The sequence below is a fragment of the Cherax quadricarinatus genome, chromosome 79 (assembly GCF_038502225.1).
Source record: "Cherax quadricarinatus isolate ZL_2023a chromosome 79, ASM3850222v1, whole genome shotgun sequence".
Taxonomy (NCBI): domain Eukaryota; kingdom Metazoa; phylum Arthropoda; class Malacostraca; order Decapoda; family Parastacidae; genus Cherax; species Cherax quadricarinatus.
The window spans coordinates 12,749,491-12,756,544 of record NC_091370.1 but is presented as its reverse complement, the minus strand read 5'-3'; the positions used below and the strand labels follow the sequence as shown (position 1 = coordinate 12,756,544).

General features: G+C 36.0%; 1 pseudogene; it reads left to right on the top strand.

Annotated features, from left to right (window-relative positions):
• Positions 1 to 5,759: 5,759 nt before the first annotated feature.
• On the top strand, positions 5,760 to 5,877 carry LOC138855070 (5S ribosomal RNA; annotated as a pseudogene).
• The last annotated feature ends 1,177 nt before the right edge of the window (positions 5,878 to 7,054 follow it).

The window sequence follows — 7,054 nt, the reverse complement described above, 5'->3', positions numbered from 1 at the left end:
TGGATTATAGAAAGTGGATTATAGGAAGTGGATTATAGGTAGTGGATTATAGGTAGTGGATTATAGGTAGTGGATTATAGGAAGTGGATTATAGGAAGTGGATTATAGGTAGTGGATTATAGGAAGTGGATTATAGGTAGTGGATTATAGGTAGTGGATTATAGGAAGTGGATTATAGGTAGTGGATTATAGGTAGTGGATTATAGGAAGTGGATTATAGGAAGTGGATTATAGGTAGTGGATTATAGGCAGTGGATTATAGGCAGTGGATTATAGGCAGTGGATTATAGGTAGTGGATTATAAGTAGTGGATCATAAGTAGTGAATTATAAGTAGTGAATTATAAGTAGTGAATTATAGTTAGTGGATTATAGGTAATGGATTATAGGTAGTGGAATATAGGTAGTGGATTATAGGTAGTGGGCTATAGTTAGTGGGCTATAGTTAGTGGGCTATAGTTAGTGGAGTATAGGTAGTGGATTATAGGTAGTGGGCTGTAGTTAGTGGATTATAGGTAGTAGATTATAAGCAGTGGGCTATAGTTAGTGGATTATAGGTAGTAGATTATAAGCAGTGGGCTATAGTTAGTGGATTATAGGTAGTAGATTATAAGCAGTGGGCTATAGTTAGTGGATTATAGGTAGTAGATTATAAGCAGTGGGCTATAGTGGATTACAGGTAGTGGGCTACAGGTAGTGGAATATTTGTAGGTTATAAATAATTGATTATAATGGACTACAGGTTGTAAATTATAGGTAGTGAATTAGTATTTAGTGCTGGAAAAATGAAGAAAGTTTCGGCGATTATTATTATTATACTATAAGTAACCTTCCTTCCCCTGCCTTGGATCAAATCTAGTTACGCCCTATTTCCAAGGCTCTGTATAGCTCCTACGGGTTTAGTGTTTCTTTCAAGAATATAATGATAATAATATTTTGTATTAATATTACTGTTTTCTTATATTCTCGAGAGACGTACGTACTAGAAGCTATATAGAACCTAGAAAATAGTGCGTAACCAGGTTTGATCCAAGGAAGACTGCTTCGTTTTCCAGTTCTGAATTTGCTTTAAATTTGTGGGACAAATCGAGATATATAATAAAATATAGGGAGGTACCGCCTCTGGTCATGGTACAACACCTAACTCTACTAGTTACGTGATCTTTGTAGTATTGGGTGGTCCTGTGGGTTAGAGCGTCGTGAATTTTCGCTCACCATGAGGGAGGCTAAAATAGCACGGGTTCGAGTCAACGGCTAATCGCAGTGTTAGTGATTATATATATATATATATATATATATATATATATATATATATTTATATATATATGTGTATATATATATCTATATATATATATATATGTGTGTGTGTGTGTGTGTGTGTGTGTGTGTGTGTGTGTGTGTGTGTGTGTGTGTGTGTGTGCTCATCTAGTTGTACTCACCTAGTTGAGGTTGCAAGGGTCGAGTCCAAGCTCCTGGCCCCGCCTCTTCACTGGTCGCTACTAGGTCACTCTCCCTGAACCGTGAGCTTTATCATACCTCTACTTAATGTTATGTATGGGTTCTGCCTCCGTGTGTGTGTGTGTGTATATATGTGTGTGTGGGGGGGGGGCAGGGTACTCCCCAAGTAACAACGTAGTTCCTCTCCCTCTGAACATATAACCGTTGCTTGCCGACTTATTTTATCCCCTGACATTAGCAATAACGGCATTTTTTCCCCAGATTTCTAAAAGTGAGGCTCTCAAGTTAGGGTCTGATTAGCCTTAATGGAAGTTTAGGCTTCACGGCGGCTTCTTTCGACGAATATTTTGTCAGGAAGTGGAAGTTAGGTGAGGAATTCATCATTCTTACTCCCTCGTACACTCATGCACTCGCTCACTCTCTCTCATATATATTCTATATTTTCTTCATTATCAGCTCTACATGCATGAATCAATCCTACAGCTCTTTCTTCCTCCCCTCACGTATGACACAGTTGAGTCAAGCATATAGTCTACCTCCAATGTCTTCCCTTTATAATCCGTTTTTGCTATAAATCTGGAAAAATCAATCTGAATATATATATATATATATATATATATATATATATATATATATATATATATATATATATATATATATATATATATATATATATATATATATATATATAATGTCGTGCCGAATATGTAAAACTGGTCAGTTAGCAAGAACTCATTTAAAATTAAGTCCTTTGCTAAAATTTTCTCTTATGCGTTTAAAGATATATTTTTTTCATTAATGTTGATGTAAAAATTTATAATTTTGCACCAAAAGGAACTTAGAAAACTTACCTAATCTTATTATAACAAGCGCAAATTATTTTAGCCTAACCCAACTAAATATATTTTAGATTTGTTTACAATAATTTAATACTAAACAAAAATAGTGAAATATATTTTTTTTCTTTAGGTTCAGAATGATTTTGGCGAAATTATTGCATACACAAATTTTCGCTTGTCGTATATGGCAAGATGAGCGTTGCTATTTAAGCCAAGATCGCAAGTTCTGCCTATTCGGCACGACATATGTATGCATATATATATATATATATATATATATATATATATATATATATATATATATATATATATATATATATATATATATATATATATATATTTATCACACTGGCCGATTCCCACCAAGGCAGGGTGGCCCGAAAAAGAAAAACTTTCACCATCATTCACTCCATCACTGTCTTGCCAGAAGGGTGCTTTACACTACAGTTTCTAAACTGCAACATTAACACCCCTCCTTCAGAGTGCAGGCACTGTACTTCCCATCTCCAGGACTCAAGTCCGGCCTGCCGGTTTCCCTGAACCCCTTCATAAATGTTACTTTGCTCACACTCCAACAGCACGTCAAGTATTAAAAACCATTTGTCTCCATTCACTCCTATCAAACACGCTCACGCATGCCTGCTGGAAGTCCAAGCCCCTCGCACACAAAACCTCCTTTACCCCCTCCCTCCAACCTTTCCTAGGCCGACCCCTACCCCGCCTTCCTTCCACTACAGACTGATACACTCTTGAAGTTATTCTGTTTCGCTCCATTCTCTCCACATGTCCGAACCACCTCAACAACCCTTCCTCAGCCCTCTGGACAACAGTTTTGGTAATCCCGCATCTCCTCCTAACTTCCAAACTACGAATTCTCTGCATTATATTCACACCACACATTGCTCTCAGACATGACATCTCCACTGCCTCCAGCCTTCTCCTCGCTGCAACATTCATCACCCATGTTTCACACCCATATAAGAGCGTTGGTAAAACTATACTCTCATACATTCCCCTCTTTGCCTCCAAGGACAAAGTTCTTTGTCTCCACAGACTCCTAAGTGCACCACTCACCCTTTTCCCCCTCATCAATTCTATGATTCACCTCATCTTTCATAGACCCATCCGCTGACACGTCCACTCCCAAATATCTGAATACATTCACCTCCTCCATACTCTCTCCCTCCAATCTGATATCCAATCTTTCATCACCTAATCTTTTTATCCTCATAACCTTACTCTTTCCTGTATTCACTTTCAATTTTCTTCTTTTGCACACCCTACCAAATTCATCCACCAATCTCTGCAACTTCTCTTCAGAATCTCCCAAGAGCACAGTGTCATCAGCAAAGAGCAACTGTGACAACTCCCACTTTATGTGTGATTCTTTATCTTTTAACTCCACGCCTCTTGCCAAGACCCTCGCATTTACTTCTCTTACAACCCCATCTATAAATATATTAAACAACCATGGTGACATCACACATCCTTGTCTAAGGCCTACGTTTACTATGAAATAATTTCCCTCTTTCCTATGTACTCTAACTTGAGCCTCACTATCCTCGTAAAAACTCTTCACTGCTTTCAGTAACCTACCTCCTACACCATACACCTGCAACATCTGCCACATTGCCCCCCTATCCACCCTGTTATACGCCTTTTCCAAATCCATATATATATATAAATAATTGTTAAGTATATATATATATATATATATATATATATTATATATATATATATATATATATATATATATATATATATGGAGGTGGTACCTCCCTATATATATATATATAGATATAGATATATGTTCATAATTCATTTCCCCTCAGCCTTCGCAAGTGCCTCTAACGTGTGCTTCATCCTTCATACGATCATAAACGCCTCATAACTCAGCCACTTTTAAAAACATTTTTTAATATTGCCCCAAAAAAGTTTGTATCCATCAGTCAGGCGAGAGTCTTGGGTCGCTTCTGGGACGCAACTATGACCGTACATTGACGTCATGGAATACTCTTGATCTTAGCTACGAGCCGAGGACTACTTATACTTCCCTTCTTCACCTTAACTCAATTATACCTCCATTTCCTTGATGATGTATGATCCGCTTCTTTATCAATATAATAATAATAATAATAATAATTATAATGTGAAGTATAAAGGCTAGAATTGCTGTTTGATGGTCGTTATTTTTAGTAATTTGTATAACACTTATTTAATAGTTTATCACTGTTGTTTAAAGGTCATGATTTTTTGGCTCATTTGCAGAGAGTTGCCTTTAAGAAAAAATTAATCTACATCGTAATAAAAATTTCTTTCTTGAATTTTAACAGTGATAGCCGTTGTAAGACAGCAGTGACAGCGGCTGTATAATTGTGAAAGCAACAGTAATATATCTAATGTTGCGTAAAATGGAATTACATAAATTATATTCACATACATCCCTAACAAACCTGTTACCTCAACACACACACGTCTTCATACACACACGTGGCCAACACATCTGACCCATAACGTATGTGATTCTGAATTTCTTTAATGTGTCTTAGTTCTATAACATACCCAGTTTGTCTCTAATGAGAGCTTGCAAATATTTCGTTTTGTGCAAAGTACCTTCAATTGCAACCAAAAAAATCGTTGTCTGTGTAATCAGACAAATTGATAATACGAACGTTGCTGGGCGCGTAAGACCGAAGAGAAACGCTGATCACGAAGGATATCTTTAAGAGAATGTGTTTAATACAGTAAGTCTACGTTTAACAGAGATTTAAATGATCACGAAGGATATCTTTAAGAGAATGTGTGTTTAACACAGTAAGTCTACGTTTAACAGAGATTTAAATTTAAAGATTAGGTCTCTTATTCCCCGTGGAGATCTACGTTTAACAGAGTAGATGTGTGTTGAACAGAGTTGGACCTATGTTTAACAGAGATCTACATTTAACAAAAAAAATCTACGTTTCGCAAAGATGATATGTATTTAACAAAAGCTGTGGGAGGTGCCTTGATGCCTCTGAAGGGCTCTTGATTTAAGCAATAATAGCAATAATAATAATAATAATAATAATAATAATAATAATAATAATAATCGTTCCAACACCCAATAAAAACTTCAAGGGAGGAAGATACGAATAATTATAATATTTATCAGAATGTGTTGAAACTCCGTATGTTATAATATTTGTGCAAATATTTTATACATAACAAAGCAGCTGAAGTGAGAATGTTGGTCACGAGTAAGATTTAGTTTTCTCATGTGTGATAGTAAGTCAAGAGATGACTAAGTTTGTTTTGAAGAGTAGTTTATATATTATAGATTAAAATCTTCACTATTAGTCATTTCTAAGCATGTATATAAACATGTTTAAGTACATAAATTTGTACTTTTACCAAATTATAAACATGGTTAAGTAGATAAATCTCTTCTGGCGTCAAATTTTAAGCATTTTGACGCACTGTTTATATCAACGGTCATACCACGTTGAACGCACCGCTTCTCGTCCGATCAGCGAAGTTAAGCAACGTTGGGTTTGGTTAGTACTTGGATGGGTGACCGCCTGGGAATTTTTTTTTTGGGTATCATTGAAAATTGGGTTGGGCAAATGTTTTGTTAGTGGGATGAATTGTAAAGGACCTGCCTAGTATGGGCCAACAGGCCTGCTGCAGTGTTCCTCCTTTCTTACGTTATCTCTACTGGCATAAGATTTTAGGCATATGTAAGTAAATAAAATATCAAATTCTGAGAATACTAAGGGATAGAGACCACCATATCGTAAGCATACTGAAATAGGCAGAAAAATATTAACCCGACTATTATTAATTGTGCGAATATGTGATGATATCAGTTTTATTTTCGTGTGTATCTAGCTTTACTTTTTAATAAAAATTGTGATTTGACCCATAACTAATTTGGATTGAAATTACATTATTTCATTTGGGTTTTACCAACTATTTATATGCCCAAAGTCTGCGACCGGAAGAGTATGCTAAATATGTTTTGTCAGCTCAGAATATTTATATATAAATAAAAACATTGTTTTTGTTATTAAAATATAGTTTAAGCTAATTTTTTGATAAGGGGTCTTATACGATAAATCTCTCTCTTTATATATATATATTATCTATATATATATATATATATATATATATATATATATATATATATATATATCTATATATATATACACACACACACACACACACACACACGACACCTGAGGAACGAGAGAGAGATCCGATGCAATGAAGGAAGGATAGTATTAATTCCTTGGATCAAGAACCCTTTACTATTGGGAAATTACTCCCATTCAAGGGAGAAAACACGTACAAACGTCAGTTAAATTTGCATGAATGTCACTTGGAGTGGTGTGTGGAGCATAGCGTGTGTTGCAGTGTGTGTGTGTGTGTGTGTGTGTGTGTGTGTGTGTGTGTGTGTGTGTGTGTGTGTGTGTGTGTGTGTGTGTGTGTGTCTGTGTCTGTCACAGTGAGTTACAGTGTATGTTGCGGTGTAACAGTGCATATTGCAGTATTACAGTGTGTGTTGCAGAGCGTGTTACAGTGTTAAAGGTTGTGTTACAGTATGTGTTCCAGACGTTGTTACAATGTGGGCTATAGCGCGTGTTGCAGTATTACAGTGTCTGCTGTGAACTGTGTTACAGTATCATGTGAAGAGTAACAATGTGTGTGTTGCAGAATATCTTATAGTGTGATGTGTTTCAGATTGTGTTGTATTTCGGGGTGGAGATGGTGTGTTGCAAT